The 23027-nt window shown below is 36.0% G+C and overlaps 1 pseudogene; it reads right to left on the bottom strand.

Moving 5' to 3' along the window:
• LOC109675042 (solute carrier family 5 member 4-like) overlaps nucleotides 1-23027 on the bottom strand; it is a 79005-nt pseudogene that overhangs the window by 49396 nt on the left and 6582 nt on the right.

Raw genomic sequence — 23027 nt, 5'->3', positions numbered from 1 at the left:
ACTCTGCATCTTTGCCCATGTTTTCCAAACCTGAATTTTCTCATCCCTAGATCTTGAATCTGCATATAACTAAACTCAGGTCCAAGAACATTTTTTTCTATAGTCCATTTGGGATGGGTGTTTAAGGTGGTTCATTCTTAAATCCACCCCACAGTATTGAATCTGTATTCTATCACTTAGCTCTTCATGAATTACCATGAATTATTACTGTACATACATGTGCAATAAATTTTCCCTTCTTGGACTTCAGATCTCATTCTCAGATGATCAGTTTTGTACTGACCAGACTGAAGACTGCTGTCTGAATAAATGGAAAGTGAGAATATGGTGTTGACACAACAGCTCATGTAGACTATTCTTTGATAATTGTCATTAGAGAAGTAATGATAAAAAACGGGTAGGAGCTAGAAGGCACTCAGAGCAATGAAATAATTATTGTAAGGAAAGAAGACACTTGAGCATTTTAGTGGAGAGAGAGATAGTAACACATCAGGGGTAAAAGGATAATAGGGCTACTTATAAAACAGGTGGCTAGAAACAGTGGGAAGTGATAAGATCAGTACAGGTATAGGTTGAAGGGTTGACCTATTAGAAAAAAAGAAGTCACCTATCTTCAGAGTTGGGGGAAGGAGGAAAACACAGAGAAAATGTAGATTATTTGGATGAAGGGAATGAATGATTCATGTGTAAATTTTTTAAATGATGTAGGAGAAAAATCATTATGATAAGAATAAGGGAACCAAAAGGTAAAATTGTGGACACTTTATAATAATTATTGAGACAAACAAATTAAAATAGTAAGAAACCCATATAAAAGGATTATCAATTCTCATTTAGACCCTGGCAGTTGTAAAAGTCCATAGAAGGGATGGAAGAGCTGGGGATGGGATACACAGAGCTATAGGTACAAGGTCATGTCCATTTTGGGGACTTGGAGTCATGTAGTTCTTGACTTTAAGACTCCCAATGTGTGCTTCCAGGCTCACCTGGTCTCTTTTTCAACAAAATATGTGCTAGTCCCATTTGGGTCTGATTCCATTAAGTCAGAGCCTTCCAGTATCCATATGACCCCACCTCATAAAAATAGGAACAACATATTAGTCATTGCAGTTAGAAATAAAGAAGTAAATTTCCATAGAAGGTATAGGATAGGATTTTTAAAATGGAAATTGGGGAATAGAAAGACATGTGGTACAAGAGAGTTGGTTTTTATTCCTCTTAAGATTTGAAACAAGACCTGACAATTTATCCTCCAACCAGAAATTCATGATGGTGAAAAACCTGTTCTATATTCTATAAACCTAAAACCTAACTCAGATCACAAATATGAAAACTTTTCTACAATTCTGTTACCATTTTCTCAGAAATACCACTACTATACAAATTGAAGACTGTATTGTAAACATTTAATATTTACATTTGGAAAAGTATCAGAACACAAAATCAACATGCAAAAATTAGTACCTTTTCTATACATGAGCAATGAAAAGGCAAAGAAAAAATCAGGAAAATAGTTATGTTTATAATTGCCTCAAAAAATAAAATATCTAGTAATAAACTAAACTAAGTATGTGAAATACCTCAACAATGAAAGCAATAAAAATAACACAGAAGGAAATTGAAGACATTAGATGGTGGGAAGCCCTCTCATGCTTACGGGTTGGCAGAACCAGTAACGTGAAGTAATCTACAGCATCTGAAAGCAATCTACAGATTCATTGCAATCCTAATCAAAATCCTAATGTCAATCCTACAGTTGATATGGAAAAGTGAAAGACTCTGAGTAGCTATAGCAATCCTGGGTTAAAATAACAATGCTGAAACTATCATTATACCAGAGTTCAAATTACACTACAGAACCACATTAAAGAAAACAGTATGTTACTAGCATAAAAACTGACATGTTGACAAACAGTTTAAAATATAAGGCCCATAAACAAGCCCATGTGTGACAGTAACCTGATTTTTACAAAGGGGGAAAAGCATACATTGGAAAAAGACAACCTCTTCAATCAATGGTGCTAGAAAAATTGGGTAGCCAGATATAGAAAACTGAAACTAGATCCCTACCTCTCACCCTGTACAAAAATTAACTTAAACTGAATCAAAGACTTTAACACAAGACTGAAACTGCTAGAGGAAAACATAACTCTTGAAGATACAGGCATGACATTACTTTCTGACTAGGACTCAAATTGCTCAGGAAAGAATTGATAAATAGGAATGCATCAAATTAAAAGGCTTCTGTGCATAAAAGGAAGCAAATACCAGAGTGAAGAGACAACCCACAGAATGCGAGAAAACCTTTGCAAGCTATTCATTGGAAAAGAGCCCAAAATTCATAAAGTACTCAAAAAATACACACCAAAAGAAAAAATAATCCACCTAACAAATGGGAAAATGAATTGAACAGACAGTTCTCAAAGGAAGAAATACAGATGGCTACTTATATACGTGAAGCAATGTTCAACATTCATAAAGAAAATGACAGTGAGAATTTGTATCATACCAATCAGAATGGCTACTGTCAAGAAAATAAACAACAAATGCATGTGAGAAAGCAGGGAAAAAGGAACCCGGACACACTACCTCTAATGCCTTAAGTGCCATGCTGTGCCCACACAGGTCCACCAGAGAGGCCTTGCTCCATATGGCCCTCAGACACTGAGGGGAATCTCACCATTGCTATTAAGCATGCCATACTATATCTGTCCAGGTTCATTAGAGTGACTCCACTTCTGTGTGGCCCTCAGAAATTTACTGCTATGACAGCCATACTTCATCTACCATGGCCCATAAGAGCAGCCCTACCCCTGGGTCACCCATGGATACTGATGAGTGCTCCAACATAAAAAGCCATGTATGCTGAATCTAAATTTCCAGCAAACCTGTCCCACTTAAAAGAGCTTCAACCTCTCTGCTGGAACATTCACTCACTGCAGCTTAGTTGGCTAAGACATGCAAGCATCTCCAATGTTGTTTACAGCTGCAGAAACTTCACAGAGACTACACTAATATATCTACCTGAAACCAAGCCAACAGAGTCTACCTAACTGATACTGTAAGACATATTGTCAGAAGAAAGTCTTTTACAATGAAAGTCACCCTATAAACGTTTTAGAGACAATTGATTTGCCTGATGTATAAATATATAATTAGAGACATAAGAAGCACAAACAAACAAGGTACTCAGATACCTCAGCAGGTATACCATATGTCCGGTGCTGGTACCTCATGCCTGTAATCTTAGCTACTTAGGAGGCAGAGGTCAGGAAGATTGCTGTTTGAAGCCAGACTGAGTAAATAGTTTACAAGATTCTATCTAAAAAAAAAAAAACCCTTCACAAAAAACAGATGGTGGAGTGACTCAAAGTGTAGGCCCTAAGTTCAAACCCCAGTACTGCAAAAAAAAAAAAGCACATTATAACTTTCTAGTAACTGACCCCAAAGAAAAAGAAATTGGTAAACTGATGGAAAAATTTGAAAGAGTAATTTTAAAGAATACAAGAAACAAGAAAACACAGAAAATTCAATGAAATTAGGAAAATAACTGAAGGTTGAATAAGTAATCCAGAAAAGAGTAAAACATCAAACAAAGAATCAAACAGAAATTTTGTAGATAATCATATAGTTGATAGCTTCAATAGCCAAATAACTAAGATGGAAGAAAGTTTCTCTAGGCTTTGCATTAGGCATTTAAAATAACACAGTGATACAAAAATGTAAGGAGAAAGAAAAAAATCAACCCTAGAAACACCACTAATATTATGAGTGTTTTTATTATAGGTCTTCCAGAAGTAGAAGAATGGGAAAAGGCATAGAAAACTTATTTAATTAATTAGCTGAAAACTTTCCAAATCTTGATAATGATATAGTATCAGGTCCAGGAACCTCAAAGGATCACAATTTGATGTGGCTGTAAGAGTTCCGTTCCGAGAAATATTGTAGTCAAAATATCAAAAGTCCAAATAAAGAGAAATCTAAAAGAAGCAAAGTAAAATTATCAAGTTATATATAAGTGAATCTTCACTAGACTAACAACAGATTTCTAAACAAAAACTTTGTGCTACTTTTGTATCATTGTGACAAAAATACCAAAGAGAAATCATCCTAAAAGGATGAAAGTTTTTTTTTTGTTTCACAGCTTCAGAGGTTTTAGTTGCTTGATCCAGTTGCCCAGCAAGCTGGTTTTAGGCCTGCAGTGCAGTGGTACATCATGGCAGAATCATATCATGGAGAAAAACTCTTCATCTCATGGCATCCAGGAGGCAAGGAGAGAAAGAGGAAAAGACGAGGGTCCCCATATATACTTTAAAGATACTCTCTCCTAATAATCTATTTGTTCAAAGAGTAACTACTTCCTAAGGTTTCCACCCCTCCAGTAGATCCATCAGCTATATATCAAGTTTTTAACATACAAGTATTCAGGGACACTTAAGATCCCAACTATGATAAATTACAGGCCAGAAGAGAATTGAGTGTTGAATTAATCACTACCAGACTGGATTTAAAAGAAAGGCTTAAGTGAATCCTGTATTTGAAAGAAAATGGACAATATGTATTATCATGAAAACATGACAAAGTATAAAATCCACTAGTAGAACATAAATATAAGAAGAAATGAAAATAATAAAATCTTATCAATAGAAAATCATAAAATCACAAAGATGGACCATGAAGGAAGAAGAAAGATAAAATGGATATACAAAGGTAATAACACTAGAACTCAATAGCAAGAGAAACTACAGAAAATGCCAGAACACAGAGAGACTGAACAACACATTAATGAATGATCAGTGGGTCCTTGAACAAATAAGGGAGGAAACAGAATGGTCCTAGAATCTAGTGAAAATGGAAGCATAACCTACCAGAACTGCAAAGGCAGTGCTAAAGGCAAGGTTTATAGCTATGAGTGCCTACATTAAAAAAAACAGAGAGATTGCAACAAATAGCATAATGCTGCACCTCAAGCTCCTAGAAAACAAGAACAACAAGTGAAACCCAAAATTATCAGGAGGATTGAAATAATAAAAATTTGGTCAGAAATTAATGAAGCAGAGACCCTATAATTATAGAATCAATGAAACAAAAAATTTGTTCTCCAAAAAGATAAATAAGATTAATAAACCCCTAGCCATTTGACAAGAAGGAGGATGGAAAAGATCCAAATTAATACAATTGGAGATGAAATATGGCATATCACAGCAAATACCAACGAATTCCAGAAGATATGAGGTAATAGTTTGGAAATCTACATTCAAATAAATTGGAAATTCTAGAAGAAATGGATAAAATTCTACATGCATTTAAGCAACCAACATTGAACAAAGAGGATATAAACCATGTAATTAGATCTAAAACAAGCAATGGGATTGAAGCAATACTAAAGAATCTAATAACGAAGAGAAGTACAGGAGCTAATGGAATTGCTGCTAAAATCTACCAGACATTTCAAGAAGAGCTAGTTCCAATTCTCCTCATACTTATACATTAAATAGAAAGGGCAGGAATATTACCAAACTCACCCTATGAAGCCAGTATTACAATCATTCCAAAACTGGACAAGGACACAGCCAAAAGAAAAGTATAGATCAATCTCTTCAATGAACATAGACATGAAAATTCTCAATAAAATACAGGCAAACAAAATTCAACAATACATTGAAAAGATGATGCAGAATGAATAATTTGGTTTCATTCCAGGGATTCAAGAATGGCTCAACATATGCAAATTGAAAAATGCAATACAGTATATAAACAGAATGAAGGATAAAATCCACATGATCATCTTAAATGATGCAGAAAAAGCCTTTGATATAATTCAACATATTTAATGATAAAAGTTATGAAGAAAATAGGAATAGAAGGAACGTTACTCAATACAATAGAGGCTATATATGACAAACTTAAGGCAACATCACAGTAAATGGTGAAATACTGAAAACTTTTCCTCTAAAGTCAAGAACGAGACACTTTCCCCACTCTTATTGAAAACAGTATTGGAATTCCTAGCCAGAGCAATAAGACAGGGGAAAGAAATAAAAGGGATTCAAATAGAGAAGGAAGAAGTCAAGTCATCCTTATTTGCAGATGACATGATCTTATATTAAAAGGACCCTACGCCCTCCACCCAAAGCTCTTAGAGATCATTACCACTTTCACAAGCAGGATAAAAACTCCATATGCAAAAATGGTACCTTTTGCATATACCAACAATGAAAAGACTGAGAAATATTAGGAAAACAATTCCATTTACAACAGTCTCAAAAATATCTAGGAATAAATTTAACAAAGGAAGTAACAGACCTGTACAACAAAAAGTATAAATAATCAAAGAAATCAAAGAAGACATCAGAAAATTGAAAGATTTCCCATACTCATGGATATGCTGAATCAATATTTTGGAAATGGCTACAATACAAAAGCAATGTACATGCCCAGTGCATTCTTTCAATTCTAATTTCTTTTTTTTTTCTTTCTCAAGTCCTTTTTTATTTTATTTTATTTTTTATTATTCATTTATTCGCATGTGCATACATTGTTTGGGTCATTTCTTCCCCCCTACCCCTCCCATCTTCTCCACCCTCCCCCTCAGTTCCAGGCAGGTCCTGTTCTGCCTTTATCACTAGTTTTCTTGAAGAAAAGAGACAAGCATAATAAGGAAGACAAAGTGTTTTTACTACTTGATTTAAGGATAGCTATACAGAAATAGTCCTAGAATTGCTTTTGTGTTGATTCATCTCTAACTGATTTTTACCCTGGTTTTGGATCCCCTTCTCATGTTAACCTCTGTTGCTTTAAGGTTTCTGTATTAGCTCCTCTGGAGTTTTGGGTTTTCTACCTATTTCTATATCACCCATATGTGCTCTCCCCTTGTCATGTGGTCCCAGTCCAACCACATTGCTACATTTGCCCTAGATCTAAAGTCCGCATATGAGGTAGAACATATGATTTTTGGCTCAGAATGATGTTTTCTAGTTCCATCCATTTACCTGCAAAGGATAAGATTTCATTCTTCTTCATGGCTGAGTAAAATTCCATTGTGTACAAGTACCACATTTTCTTGATCCATTCATCAAAAGTGGGGCATCTTGGTTGTTTCCGTAACTTGCCTAATGTGAATAGCTCTGCAATAAACATGGGTGTGCAGGTGCCTTTGGAATAACCTTTGTCGCATTGCATTGGGTATATCCCCAGGAGTGGGATTGCTGGATCATATGGAAGGTCTATGTTTAGATTTTTAAGAAGTCTCCAAATCTTTTTCCAGAGTGGTTGTACCAGTTTGCATTCCCACCAGTAGTGGATTAGGGTTCCTTTTTTCCTGCAACCTTGCCAACACATGTTGGTGGTGTTTTGATGATGGCTATTCTAACAGGGGTGAGGTGGAATCTTAGTGTGGTTTTGATTTGCATTTCCTTTATGACTAGAGATGGTGAGCATTTTTTCATGTGCTTTTTTGCTATTTGAATTTCTTCTGAGAAAGTTCTATTAAGTTCAGTTGCCCATTTTTTAATTGGCTCATTGATTTTAGGAGAGTTTAGTTTAAGTTCCCTGTATATTCTGGTTATCAGTCCCTTGTCTGATGTACGGCTAACGAATATTTTGTCCTACTCTGTGGGTTGTCTCTTCAGTTTAGAGACCATTTCTTTTGTTGTGCAGAAGTTTTTTAATATTTTGTAGTCCCATTTGTCCAGCCTTTCTCTTAGTTGCTGGGCTGCTCGGGATGTATTGAGGAAGTCCTTGTCTATACCTATTAGTTCCAGAGTGTTTCCTGCTCCTTCTTGTAGTAATGTCAGAATTTCAGGTCTGATATTTAGATCCTTGATCTATTTTAAGTTGATACTAGTACAGGGTGATAGACATGGATCTGGTTTCAGATTCTTGCAGATGGATAACCACTTTTCCCAGCAACATTTGTTGAAGAGGCTGTCTTTTCTCCATCGTATGTTTTTGGCACCTCTGTCAAAAACGAGGTGGGTATAGTTGTGCGGATTCATATCTGGATCTTCTTTCTGTTCCACTGGTCTTCATGTCTGTTTTTGTGCCAGTACCATGCTGTTTTTATTGCTATTGCTTTGTAATATAGTTTGAAGTCAGGTATTGTGATACCTCCAGCATTGCTCTTTTTGCTGAGTATTGCCTTGGCTATTCGCAGTCTCTTGTGTTTCCAAATGAATTTTAGAGTAGATTTTTCAATCTCCGTGGTGAAAGTCATTAAGATTTTTATGGGAATTGCATTAAACATGTAGATTGCTTTCGGAAGTATAGCCATTTTTACTATGTTGATTCTATCGATCCATGAGCATGGGAGGTCTTTCCATCCTCTGTAGTCTTCCTCGATCTCTTTCTTCAGGAGTTTGTAATTCTGAGTGTAGAGGACATTCACATCCTTTGTTAAATTTACTCCTAGGTATTTGATTCTTTCTGAGGCTACTGTGAATGGAATTGTCTCCATGTATCCTTCTCAGTTTGTTTGTTGCTGGTGGACAGAAAACCTAATGATTGTTCTAGGTTGATTTTGTATCCAGCCACCTTACTGGAGCTGTTTATGGTGTCTAGGAGTTTTTGGGTAGAGTTTTTTGAGTCTTTAAGGTACAGGATCATATCATCTGCAAATAGGGATATTTTGACAGTTTCCTTACCTATTTGTATTCTTTTTATTTCTTCTTCTTGTCTAATTGCTATAGCTAGAAATTCCAGTACTATGTTCAATAGGAGTGAGGATAGTGGGCACCCTTGTCTCATTCCTGATTTAAGGGGGAATGGTTTCAATTTTTCACCATTAAGTATGATGTTGACTCTAGGTTTGTCATAAATAGCCTTTACAATGTTGAGATACATTCCTTCTATTCTTAGTTTTCTTAGAGCTTTTATCTTGAAGTGATGTTGGATCTTATCAAAGGCTTTTTCTGCATCTATTGAGATGATCAAGTGGTTTTTGTCTTTGCTTCTGTTGATGTGCTGTATTACATTTATAGATTTGCATATGTTGGACCATCCCTGAATTGCTGGGAAGAAGCCAACTTGGTCATGGTTTATGATCTTTCTGATGTGTTGTTGGATTCGATTTGCCATTATTTTATTAAGGATTTTTGCATCACTATTCATTAAGGAAATTGGCCTATAATTCTCCTTTTTGGAGATATCTTTGTCTGATTTTGGGAACAGAGTAATATTAGCTTCATATAATGAATTAGGCCCTGTTCCTTACCTTTATATTTTGTGGAACACTTTAAGGAGAGTTGGTATTAGTTCTTCTTTAAAGTCTGATAGAATACAGCAGTGAATCAATCAGGTCCTGGACTTTTCTTTTTTGGGAGACTCTTGATTGCTGCTTCAATTTCTTTTTGTGTTATAGACCTATTCAGGTGATTAATATCCTCTTGTTTCAGTTTTGGGTGGTTGTAAGTTTCTAGAAATCTGCCCATTTCTTCAAGATTTTCAAATTTATTTGAGTAAAGGCTCTCAAAGTAGTCTCTGATATTTCCTGGATTTCCGTGGTGTTTGTTGTTATCTCTCCTTTTGCATTTCTGATTTTACTGATCTGTGTTTTTTCTCTCCTCATTTTAATCAGGTTTGCCAGGGATCTGTCAATCTTATTTAGTTTTTCAAAGAACCAGCTTTTTGTTTCATTGATTCCTTGTATGGTTTTTCTTGTTTCTATTTCATTGATTTCAGCCCTTATCTTAATTATTTATTTCCTTCTGCTTGTTTTGGGATTTATTTGTTTCTGGTTTTCCTAGGTGTTTGAGCTGTAGTGTTGGGTCACTGATTTGAGATCTTTCTGTCCTTTTGATATATGCATTCATGGCTATAAACTTTCCTCTTAGGACTGCCTTTGCTGTGTCCCATAGGTTCCAGTAAGTTGTGTTTTCATTTTCATTAACTGCCAGGAACCTTTTAATTTCCTCTTTTATTTCATTGATGACCTGTTCATCATTGAGCAATGTGTTGTTCAGTGTCCAATCATTTGCATGTTTTTTACTGTTGTGTTTGTTGTTGATTTCTGCTTTTAATGCATTGTGGTCAGATAGAATGAATGGGATTATTTCTATTTTCTTATTTGCTGAAGCTTGCTTTGTGCCCTAAAATATGATCATTTTTTTGAAAAAGTTCCATGGGCTGCTGAGAAGAATGTGAATTGTGCAAAAGTTGGATGAAATATTCTGTAGACATCAGCTAGGTCCATTTGATCTATGGTGTGATTTAGTTCTAGGATTTCTTCATTGATTTTTTGTTTGGATGACCTATGTATTGGTAATAGGGGAGTATTAAGGTCTCCCACTATCACTGTGTTGGAGTTTATATATGCTTTTATGTCCTTCAGAGTATGTTTGATGAAATTGGGTGCATTGACGTTGGGTGCACATAGGTTGATAATTGTTATTTCCTTTTGGTGTATTTCCCCTTTTATTAGTATGGAGTGTCCTTCTTTATCTCATTTGATCAATGTAGGCTTGAAGTCTACTTTGTCCAAGATAAGTATTGCTACTCCTGCCTCTTTTCCGGGACCATTGGCTTGGTAAATCTTCTTCCAGCCTTTCACTTTCAGCCAGTGCTTATTTCTGTCGATGAGGTGAGTCTCCTGCAGGCAGCAGATTATTGGATCTTCCTTTTTAATCCAGTTTGCCAGTTGGTGTCTTTTGATGGGGGAATTTAATCCATTAACATTCAGTGTTAGTATTGATAGGTACATGGTGATTCCTGTGATGTAGTTGTCTTTGTTGATTGAGAGTTTGGATTATGTGCAGCTGAATCAATCTTACTCTTTACTTTCTTGCCTTTTCTTCTCCTGTGGTTTGGTATTTCCTGTCCTTTCATGGTTTTGTTTGCTTTCATTACCTGTGTGCAGAATTCCTTGGAGAATCTTTTGTAGTGGTGGCTTGGTGGTCATATATTGTTTTAGTTTCTGACTATCACGGAAGACTTTTATTGTTCCATCTATTTTGAAGATAGTTTTGCTGGGTAAAGTATCCTAGGATTGAAGTTATTTTCATTCAGCGCTTGGAAGATCTCACCCCATGCTCTTCTTGCTTTTCATGTTTCTGTTGAGAAGTCTGCTGTGATTTTGATGGGTTTACCTTTGTATGTTATTTGGTTTTTTTTCTCTTACAGCCTTCAATATTCTTTCTCTAGTCTCTGTATTTGTTGTTTTAATGATAGTATGTCATGGGGTAGTTCTATTTTTGTCAGGTCTCTTTGGTGTTCTAGAGGCCTCCTGTTTCTGAATGGGCATAGTTTTCTCTAGATTTGGGAAATTTACTGTTATTATTTTGTTGAATATATTATGCATTCCTTTTCTTTGCACCTGTTCTCTTTCTTCAATGCCCATGATTCTCAGGTTTGGTCTTTTGATTGAGTCAGTGTGTTCCTGCCTTTTCTTTTCACAGGTCTTGAGTTGTTTAACTAATAGTTCTTTAGTTTTTCCTTTAATTCCCATTTCATCTTCAAGTTCTGAGATTCTGTCTTCTGTTTGTTCTATTCTGCTGGAATGGCCTTCCATTTTTTTTTTATATTTCTGTTTCATTCTTTTTTCTGAGGTTTTATTTGTTTGTTTCTGTGTTTTCTCATATTCTTTAGTTTTGTTGTCTTGGAATTTCTTGAGTGCCTCCTGTATGTTTTGGTTGACCATGTCTAGTAGCATATCTATGAAATTCTCATTAATTACTTGTAGAATTTTTTCTTTCAGGGTTTTCTTGTGTGCTTCATTGAGTTCCTTGGTATAATTTATCTTTGTTTTGTTGGAGTCTGAATCTGGGTATCCATTTCTTCATTTTGCTCTAAATCCTGTACTACTTTATTTTGGGGGGGGAGAATGCTTTTGATCCCTTTTTCTTCTTCCCATATTTCCACTAGGTACTGTTTCTGTTCCTGGGCTATGTGTAATTTGGTTTTAGCTGGGTTACAATATTAATACTAACAAAATCATGAGAGAAAGATAAAAAAGGTAAAGAGAAGGAATGATAAAAGGAAGAGAGAAGAGGGGAAAAAAGAAACAAAGAAAATGGGATAGATGGTGGGTGATCAAACAGTGAACCAGGCTGCCAAACCCTTAAAGAAGGGAGAAATATTAGAAGAAAAAAAATCCACCAGTTCTGGAGCAGTAGGATTGCAGGCTTAGTTGTTTTTACTTCTTTAGTGTCCGGTCCAGTATGTGTGTGTCTCTTAGGCACACTTGGAGCCCTCTAGTGGTGGCCTAAGTGGAAACCTGTAAGCTGGGGCTGGATCAGCCCAAGGGGTGGGGGTCCTGGCTGGCTGGTGGATGCAGTTGTCTCGCACTAAGCTGGTGCCTGTCCCAGCAGGGTGGGTAGCATTGGTGGTATAGTGGTGAGCATAGCTGGCTTCCAGTGGGGTGGGGCTCCAGTTGTTCCACACAGAGCTGGAGCCAGGCAGGGCCTGATGAGCAGGGGAAGTCCAAGGGGTGGGCCTCTGGCCATCCCACACATTGCTGAGGCTCAGCAGGGCCTGAAGGATGGTGGGCTTGGGGAGGGTATCCTGGTGAGCTGTGGGACTGGCTCCAGGCCGGGATCCTGGTGGTTGTGGATCTGGTGGCATGGTGTTGGGCTGGGGCCTGGGGGCCAGCACAGCTGAGGGGCGGGTATCCCAGTTGTGTGTGGATCCTGTGCAGCCCAAGAGGCGGGGATCCTGCCATGCGTGGGTCTGGCACAGGGCTGTGGCCTGGCGAGGGGTGGGAGCCTGGCAGAATGGAGCAGCAGCTCTGCAGACCTACCGGCAGGAATTTGGCAGGCCAGCTGTTCTTTTATTAGAGCGTGGCGTGGAGAAGCCTTCCACTATCTAAGTGTTTAGAGTGCCATGTTTTTGGCTCTCCCTTGTGCTTTACCTCAGCCAGGCATGTCTCCAGCTTCTTGGCAGAGTCTCTGGGTCAGGAGCTCAGGAAGTCTGAGGCTCTGTCTCTGTTGCCATCTTGGATCTCAATTCCAATTTCATTGTTCATGATGAGAGAAAAATCAATTCTAAAGTTCATATAGATACAAAAATACCTTGAATAGGCAAAGCAATACTGAACAAAGAGACCAATGCTGGGGATTTTGCAGTACCTGACTTCAAAATATACTACAGCACTGTAGCAATAAAACAGCATGGTACTGTCACAAAACAGATGTGAAGACCAATGGAACAGAAAAGAAGTCCCATAGACAAATGTGTGCAGCCATAGTCATTTAATATTCATCACAGGAGCTCAAAACATAGGTTAAAGTTATTCAACCATAAGGACAAATAAAATTTTGTCATTTGTATGTAAATGGATAGAAATGAAGATCATCCTATTAATTGAAGTAATCCAGGTTCAGAAAGACAAAGGTAAGTTTTATTCTCATATTTTGAGAGAGCCAATAAATAGATAGATATGCAATTTATACACCTTATCTGCAATAGAGGTACTATTTGATGAGACTAGGGGGAGGAGAGAGAAGAAAAGAGAAAGGCAGAAAGTGAATAATATTGAAATACATTGCATCTGTGTAGGAAGATGACATGTTGAAATGCACTGAAAATTATTGAATAATAGGGGATGGGGGAAGGTAGCAGAGAGTAACAAAGGGGGTTAATCTGATTAAAGTACAATATATTTGTGGGTGAAATACCATGGGATAATCCCTTTGTACAATGAGTATACACTGAAAAATGAAGGATAGAAATGTAAAACAGGACCTGTTAGGAGGTAGGTAAATGGATAATGTGTGTGTGTGTGTGTGTGTGTGTGTGTGTGTGTGTGCAGGAAAATAAAACAATGAAACCTGTTGAAATCATTTTAAGTAGGGGGAGATGGATGAGGGAGAATTATGGTGGAGGAGAACCTTAGCAAGGTACATTACAAGCATATATAGAAATGTCACAATGCAATCCCCCTATACATCTAAAATATACAAATAAAATGTCTTTTTTAAAGCCTCTGTAAAAGACTGGATCAAATTGAAGACAAAATACCAGAGCTTGAAAATAGGATGGATACATTTGAAAATTCATATAAAGATAAAGAAGAAGTAACAAGTACAAAGGGAACATGGGAGACCTCTGGGATAAACCCATGAATTAAGGGCATGAAGAAGGAGAAGATGTGCAAGCTATTCTATAAAATAACAGCTGAAATTTCCCAAACCTTGAAAAAGAGACTGCCATACAGGTATAGGAGGCTTTTAGGACACTCAACAGTCAAGACCAGAAAAAAATAGTTTCTCCAAGTCATATTATATTTAAAAGATTCAATACATGGGACAAAGAAGGGAAAGAATCTTTTTTGTTCTTTTGTAATTTTGAGTTGGAAAATCATGAAATTTAAAATAATAAGTATCCAGTTTATAATGATAATATATTCATTAGAACCTTTAAATTGTGGCTAAAATTTTTGTTTGTTTTATTATTATTGTGCTGAAGGTAAATTGGGACATTTACAAAACTTCCTACAATATATCATAGTTGAATTCACCCCCTCCATCATTATCCTTTATTCCCTACTTCCCAATTCCTGGAATAGTTTTAATAGATCTCCTTTCCAAGAAAGAATCCTGAAAGCTGAAAAATATGTGTCAAATCACCTATAAACAACAAATCCATTAGGATAACAGCAGATTTCTCAGTGGAAACATTAAAAGCAATGAGGTCAAGAAATGGTGATTTCAATCTCTGAAAGAAAATACTGCAAACCTAGATTGCTGTATTCATCAAAGCTACTCTTCATAACAAAGGAGATATAAAAAACTTCCACAACAAACAAATGCTAAAGGAATTCATAACCAGTAAACCAGCACTGCAGATTGTACTGTAAGTAAACCCACACATAGAAGTGAAAGATAAATGCAACCATGAAAATTCAGGAAATAATAAATCTCACTAGACAAGTAAATATGCAAACAAGGGGTAGAAACAATCCAACACTACAAAAGCAACAAAATGGCTGACATTACTAGACACCTTTGAATAATAACTGAATATTAATGATCTTAATTTTTCAATCAAAAGATGCAGACTGGTAGACTGGATTAAAAACAAGACCCAACCATGCACTGCCTACAAGAAAGGCACCTCAATGGCAAAGAAAAACAAGGGCTTAAAGTGAAAATATGGAAAAAGCTATTGCAAGACATTGAAACATGAAAGCAAGCAGGACAAGTAATACTCACACCTGACAAAGCAAATTTTATACTAAAGTTACTCAAAAGAGACAAAGAAATTCTCTTCATATTGATAAAGGGAAAAATCTACCAAGAGAGTGTAACAGCTGTACACATATATGTATTGAATGCCAGCAACCCAGTTTCATATAACAAGGAATACTTGTTATAGAAAGCACACAGAGACACCAGCACAGTAATAATGAGTGGTTTTAGCACCTTATAGGTCATCTAGACAAAAAACAACAAAGAAACTCAGAATTAAAGAGACTAGATAAAGTAGACTTCAAAGCCCTCAAGAGAATATTCCATGCAGCAACCACAGAATACACATTCTTCTCATCAGCTTAAGGAACTTTCTCCAAAGTCGATCATGTTTTAGGACACAGAGCTAGTCTTAACAAATACAATAAAATTAAAATAACTTCCTATATTTTATAAGGCCACAACAGAGTAAAACTAGAAATCAGTAACAACAAAGTACAGAAAATATTCAGCATATGGGCACTGAACAGTTCACTTTTGAATGATCTATGGCTCATCAAAGAAAAAAAAGGGGAAATAAAAAATCCAAGAATCAAATGAAAATCAAAACACAATGTCCCAGAATCTTGAGGATACAGCAAAGGTAGTGTTAAGAGGGAACTGTAAGCTATGAGCAATTATATTATAATCAAAGGTATCACATATAAACTATCTAATGATATACCTCAAAAACTATAAAAACAAGACCAAGCCAAGCCCTGACTCAATAGGTAGAAATAAATAATAATGGCCAAGTAGAAATCAATGAAATAAAGACTAAAAAACTAATACAAAGAAACAATGAAAAATAAGTTGTTTCTTTGAAAAAATAAACAACAGAGAAAAGTCATCAGTCACAACAAATACCAGTGAAATTCAGAGGATCATTTGTTCATACCTCAAAAATCTATACTCTAATGACCTAAAAAATCTGGAAGAAACAGATAAATTTTGAGATGTATATGACCTACTGAATTTGAACCCAAAGGACAAACCACCTGAACAGATCTATAACAAGTAATGAAAATGAAGCAATAATAAAGACTCTCCCAACAAAGAAAAGCCTAAGACCTAATGGATTCACTGCCAAATTCCACCAGACATTAGAGAAGAATTAATACCCATGCTCCTCAAAGGATTCCATGAGGTAGAAGGGGAAAGAAGACAAAGACACAGCCAAAAAAATTATAGTTCAATTTCTTTAAGCAACATAGTTGCAGCACATCTCAAAAAAATACTCACGAGCAAAACTAAAGAACACATTAAAAAGATCATATACCATGATGGAGCTGGTTTCATTCCAGGGATGCAAGGATGGTTCAATGTGTGCAGATTAGCAGTTGTAATATCAAGTGTACAGTGAGTAAAAATTGAAAATCACATGATCATCTCAACAGATACACAAAAAGCCTTTGACAAAATCCAACATCCCTCCATGCTAAAGGCCCTGAAGAAACCAGGACTAGAAGGAACACACCTTAACCTAATAAATGGCATACATGATAAACCTATAGTCAATATCATACTAAATGGAGAAAACCTAAACCATTTCCTCTGAAGTCAAACATCAGACAATGGTGTCTATTCTCTCTGCTCTTATTCAATACAGTGTGTGAATTCTTATCCAAGTCAATGAGGTCAGAGAAAGAAAGAAAAAGCATACAAATAGTAAAGGAAGAAGTAAAATTCTGTCTACCCCCTTACCTATTTTGGCAGTGCTGAAGATTGAACTACAGCCTCATGTTTAATGGGCAGCCATTGTATCACTTGAAGTACTCCATTGGCCCTTTTTTACATTGGTTATTTTTTAGATAAGATCTCACTTTATGCCCAGTCTGACCTGGCCTGTGATTATCCTGAGCTCCCCCACAATGCGGGGATGACAGGAGCATACCACTGTACCCAACCATTTGGTTGAGATGGTGTCTCACGAACATTTTGCCTAGGCTGTCTTTGAACTGTGATCCCCCTGATCAATGCTCCCCATGTATAAGGATTATAGCTTGAGCCACCGTGCACAGAAAATTCTCCTTTTATGAAGATCATATGGTCCTAACTTTAAAATAGTCTAAGTGCTCTACCACAAAACTCTTAGGTCTGGTAATCACTTTTGGATAAATAGGATATAAAATTGAGATGCAAAACTCAGTAGCTTTACCATATGCTACATATGAACAGCCTTAGAAAGAAATCACAAAAACTAGAAAAATAAATATCTAGGAATAAAGCTAACTAAGGAGGTGACAGACCTCTATGATGAAAACTACAAAACCTTGAAGAAATATGAAGAAGATAGAAAGACCTCCCATGTTCATAGATTGGCAGGATTAATATTGTGAAAAAGGTTACACTACTGAAGGCAATCTACATGTTCAATGCAGTTACCAACAAAATGTCACTGCCATTATTCATAGAAGTAGAAAAATCAGTCCTAAAATTTATATTGAATTGCAAAAGACCCTGAATAGCCAGTGCAATTCTAAACAAAAAGAGCAATGCTGGGGATATCACAACACCTGATTTCAAATTATACTACAGAAACACAGTAACAAAAACAGCTTGTTTCTGGCAAAAAAAATAGACATGGAGACTAACTAATAGAAGAGAAAATTCAGAAATAAACCGATGCAGCTACATCCCTCCGATTTTTAACCAAAAATCATATATTGGGAAAAAAAAGAAACTTTTCAACAAATAGTACTGGGAAAATTGAATATGTACAAGTAGAAGACTGATACTTTATAACTATCTCTCACTATTTACAAAAATAATTCAAAATAAATTAAGGCTTGATGTAGTATTTGAAACTTTAAGTCTATTACAGGAAAACACTTGAATATATCGGCATAGTCCATGGCTTCCTTAATAGGACTCCAAATGCTCAGGAAATAAAAGCAAGAATTGACAAATGGAATCGAATCATATAAAAAAGAATTTTTTCAAAGGAAGCCATTGCCAGAATGAAGAGACAACACACAGAGTGGGAGACAATCTTGCAAACTGTTCATTGGACAATGGATTAATATCCAGAATATATAAAGAGATCAAAAATTAGATAACAAAAGACACAATTCAATTAATAAACTGACAACTGGATTGTAGAGACCATTTTTAAAAGAAGGAGTGCAAATTACTAACAAATAAATGAAGAATTCTTTAACATCTCTTACCCATATAGGAAATGCAAATTAAAATAACACTGAGATTATATCTCATCCCAGTCAGAATGACTATGGTGAAGAAAACAACAGTAAATGCTAACAAAGATGAAGGGAAAAAGGACCCCTGGTACACTGTTGGTGGGGATGTAAATTAGTGCAACAACTATGGAAACTATTATGAATGCTCCTCCAAAAACTAATGATGGAACTGCTATGTGATCATCCTATACCACTATTGGGCTCCTAGCTGAAGGAATGTAGGTCAACATGCAACTGTGATACCTGAACATCCATGCTTATTGCATCTCTATTTACAATAGCTAAGTTATGGAATCAGCCTAGGTGTCCAAGAACCAATGAAAATATTTTTTAAATATGATATATATACACAATGGAGTATTATTCAGCCAGATGAACAATGAAATTATGTTGTATACAGGAAAATGGATGGAACTGGAGATCATCACACTAAGCAAAATAAGTCAGTCTCACAAAGACTCACAAGTCTTTCACAAGTTCTCACTCATCTGAAAAACTCGTATCTAAAAAATGAATGACATGAGTATAAAGAGGGACTTTGGGGGGCAACCAATGGGAGTGTGGAGGATGAAAGGTGAGGATAAAGGGGGTTGAATAGGATTGAAGTATTCTACATGTACACATCAAAAATAAATGACGAAATTACCAAATTGTTTTAAAAAGTGGGGATGGGGTATAAAAAACTGTATAGAGGAGTTGAATTTGATCAAAGTTCATTGTATGCATGTATGTAAATAGCACAATGAAACCCCCCTTCACATAAACTAGAAAAAGTGTGAAAAAAGCACAGAGTTCTCATGAATAACTCAAAACTAAATGTTAAGGGAGTAAAAACCAATTTCTAGACCCATATACCTTAAGAAGATGAATCATGATGAAATTGCAACCCGAGCAAACCAATAGGAAGTAATGAGGTTGAAACAATAATACAAAGTCTTTCATCAATGAAAATCTCCCCACCACATAGCTTCACTGCTAAGTTCTGTCAAACTTTTAAGAAGAACTAGTACCAACTCATCCTAAATTGTTACAGGCAATTGCAGAGGAGGGATTTCTTACAACTCATTCTAATTACAGCATTACACCAATATGAAATCTAAACAAGAACAACATAAAAGAAAGCTATAGGCCAATATCCATGATGGATATTGATGAAAAACTCTTTCAAACCAAATTCTACAGCACATTTAAAAGATTCTTCAATATGGTCGAGTGAGAGTCACCCCAGGCATGCAAGGAGAGTTAAACACAGAGAACTCCAAATGTGATGCACCATGTAGACAGGATGAAGAACAAAAACCATGTGATCATCTCAACTTATACAGAAGAGGCATTTGATAAAACTTAACACCCTTTCATAATAAAAAGTATGACAAAATAGTTACAGAAAGAATTCACTTTAACATAATGATGGACATTCATAAGAAGCCCGCAACTATCATGGTATTGAAGAGGGAAAGCAGAAAGCTTTCTCTCTAAGATAGGGAAGAAGACAAGTATGCACCTTTTCCACTTTTATACAGCACAATACTGAAAGTTCTAAGGAGCAGAATCAGGAAGCAGAAGGAAATGGAGGGCATGTAAAATGGGAAAAAAGAAAGTCCAATGTTCCCTGTTTGCAGATAACATGATCATAAATATAGAAAACTCAAGGCAGAAGATGAATGACATGAAGCTGATAGATGTTTGAATTGATAGAAATGTTAGGTGATTGCCTTTTCAACACAAGTCTTTTGAATTTGTATCTTTTCTTGTTAAGCATTTTAATGAGTTGGTAGAATGTATAAAGATCTTTGAAAAAAATGTAGTTGCTTTTTAGGGTAACTTGAATTACTTTTAAAAAGGTCTGGCATTCCATTTCACTGTTTGCATTGATATTTCAATGTGCTCAATATTTTGGAGATGTGGTAGCTTGTTAACATCAACTATGACTTTGATAATAAATACTAGTTCCTTAAAAAAAAAGAAAACTCAAAACACTCCAAGAGAACATAACAGAAGACCCAGATATGAATCCCCACAGCTACACCCACATGATTTTTTGATAAAGGTGCATATGATGGAGAAAAGACAGCCTCTTCAATAAATGTTGCTTTGAAAAATGAATATCTGCATGCAGAAAACTGAAACTAGATCCATGTCTCTCACCCTATATAAACATCAACTCAAAGTGGATCAAAGACCTTAATATAAGACCTAAAACCTTGAGACTTGTGCAGGAGCAAGGAGGGAATACACTGGAATTAATAGGCATAGGCAATGACTTCCTCAGCAGAACTCAAATGGCTCTGCTACTAAGAGAAAGGATTGACTACTGGGACTACATGCAATTAAAAGCTTCTGCACAACAAAGGAAATGGTCTCTAAATTGAAGAAAATCTTTGCCAGCTATACATATGACAGGGGATTGATAACCAGAATATATAGAGAGCTCAAAAACTAAACTCCCCCTAAAATAAAAACCCAATGATGAAATGGGTGAATGAACTAAACCAAGCTTTTTCAAGAAAGAAGTCCAAATGACTAAAAAACACGTGAAGAAATGCTCAATATGCCTGGCCATAAAGGAAATGCAAGTCAAAACTATGTTAATATTCTACCTCTCTCCTGTTAGAATGGCTGCAATCAAGAACGCAAACAACAGCAAATGTTGGCAAGGATATGAGGGAAAAGGAACCCTCATATACTGCTGCTGGGAATTTAAATTAGCACAACCATTGTGAAAAGCAATATGGAGGCTCCACAATAAAATAAAAATAGAACTGCCATAGGACACAGCAATCCCACTACTAGGGATATACTCAAAAGAATGTAAGGCAGGTTACTCCAGAGGCACCTGCACTCCCATGTTTATTCCAGCATTATTCACAATAGCTAAGCTACAGAAATAGCTAAGATGCCCATTACTGATGAATGGATTAGGAAAATGTGGTATTTATATACAATGGTATTCTATTTAGCCACAAAGAAGAATGAAATTTTGTCATTTGCAGGTAAATGAATGGAACTGGAGAACATCACTTCAAGTGAAGTTAACCAGGTCTGGAAGACCAAAAGTCACATGTTTTCTCTCATATGTGTAATATAGACCTAACACAAATACAGCAGTAGTATGAAAACAGGTCATGCTAAGGGAGGTAACATATGAGAGGGGAGGGTAAAAATAGGAAATTAAGAAGGTGAATATGGTTGATGTACTCTTAAAAGAAGAATGAAGGTAGTATTTTTAAAGTGGTTGAAACCACCATAAGAAAGGGACTATGAAAGAAAGAAAAATAGGAAAAATAACCTTAAAATTTGTATGAACCACAAAACTAGGCACATCAATCTTGAGCAGAAAGATTTTATTTCCTTACTATTAAATGCACTGCAAACATGCAGTAGCCAAAACCACGAAGCAGTGATGAAAGCACATGTACATAGATCAGTGCAACAGAACAGAGAATCTAGATATAAACTATTGCAACTACAGTCACCTCATTTTTGACAAAGATGCTAAGAACATGCAGGGGAGAAAGGAGAAGCATAGGAAACCAATCAACAATGGGCAAATGTGATTGTATAAAAATCAAACACTTCTTATAAAGAAGTGAAATGGAAGAGACAACCTGAAGAATAAATGATATATTGTAAGAACTTTTGTAAATGTCACAATGCACTCCCAGTACAGCAATAATAAATGTTTTTAAACAATTTTCAAACTACTTATCCAATAAAAAATTAATATCCAGAATATATAAGCCACACAAACAACTAAACACCAAAGGTAGAATAAGCTGGTTAAAAAATGGACAAATAATCTGAATAGACATTTCTCAAAAGAAGACATACAAGCAGTTCCCAAATATTTTATATGAAGCAAATTTTCAACATCAGTAGTTATTTGGAATAATGCAATTCCAAACCACAATAAGATGCTACCTCACCCAAGTTAGAATGGTTAGGATTTAAGTGACAAAAAAAAATCACAAATACTGATGAAGGAGAAGCAAAAGTTGAACTCTTACACACTGTTGGTTTCCATGTAAGTAGGGTGTAAAATAGTGGATATTCTATGAATATAGGTTTTCTGAACTCACCACGATCTCTTTAATGCTTTATAGAGATAGCCCAGTGAGTTGACATCCATATGGCTCCAGACCATAAAGGCCATTGAAAGTTTACACACCCCCTCCCTGATCTTAGCACTTTGGTCTGATCAATCTACCTCCTGGAGCTAACATGCCAGGAGGCACTGAACTCACTGAGATTTGCATGATCTTGAGCTTGATGAGGGAGAGGACTGAGAGGTAGATTTGGAGTCGCTTCCCACCAAACCTCTTCCTGAGATATTCTGGCATGGTCATCACCTGCAGAGACAGACATCAACAGGAATTATTTTCAGAACCCAGCAATTCAGATTATTTAGTATTTTCTAAGCACCCATGGCCAGTTAAGCACTATTCAAGACACACTGGAAATAAACAGGTGAGAAAGGCATGGCCCCATGTTAGAGTAGCAAGGGGGAATTAACCCTTGTACTAAAAGCAGACTATGTTGGTATTTCATCTAGTTCCAACCTTTACTAGATATTTTGACTTTTGTCAAGTGGATCTTAAATGTGAATGCTGAAGTACTTACAACATCACCAAATGTCTTATAGACAAGCAACAAATGATTTTCATTATTT

The sequence above is a fragment of the Castor canadensis genome, chromosome 18, assembly GCF_047511655.1.
Source record: "Castor canadensis chromosome 18, mCasCan1.hap1v2, whole genome shotgun sequence".
Taxonomy (NCBI): Eukaryota; Metazoa; Chordata; class Mammalia; order Rodentia; family Castoridae; genus Castor; species Castor canadensis.
Note: the sequence above shows the minus strand (reverse complement) of the source record. Positions and strands in the feature narration are given on the sequence as shown.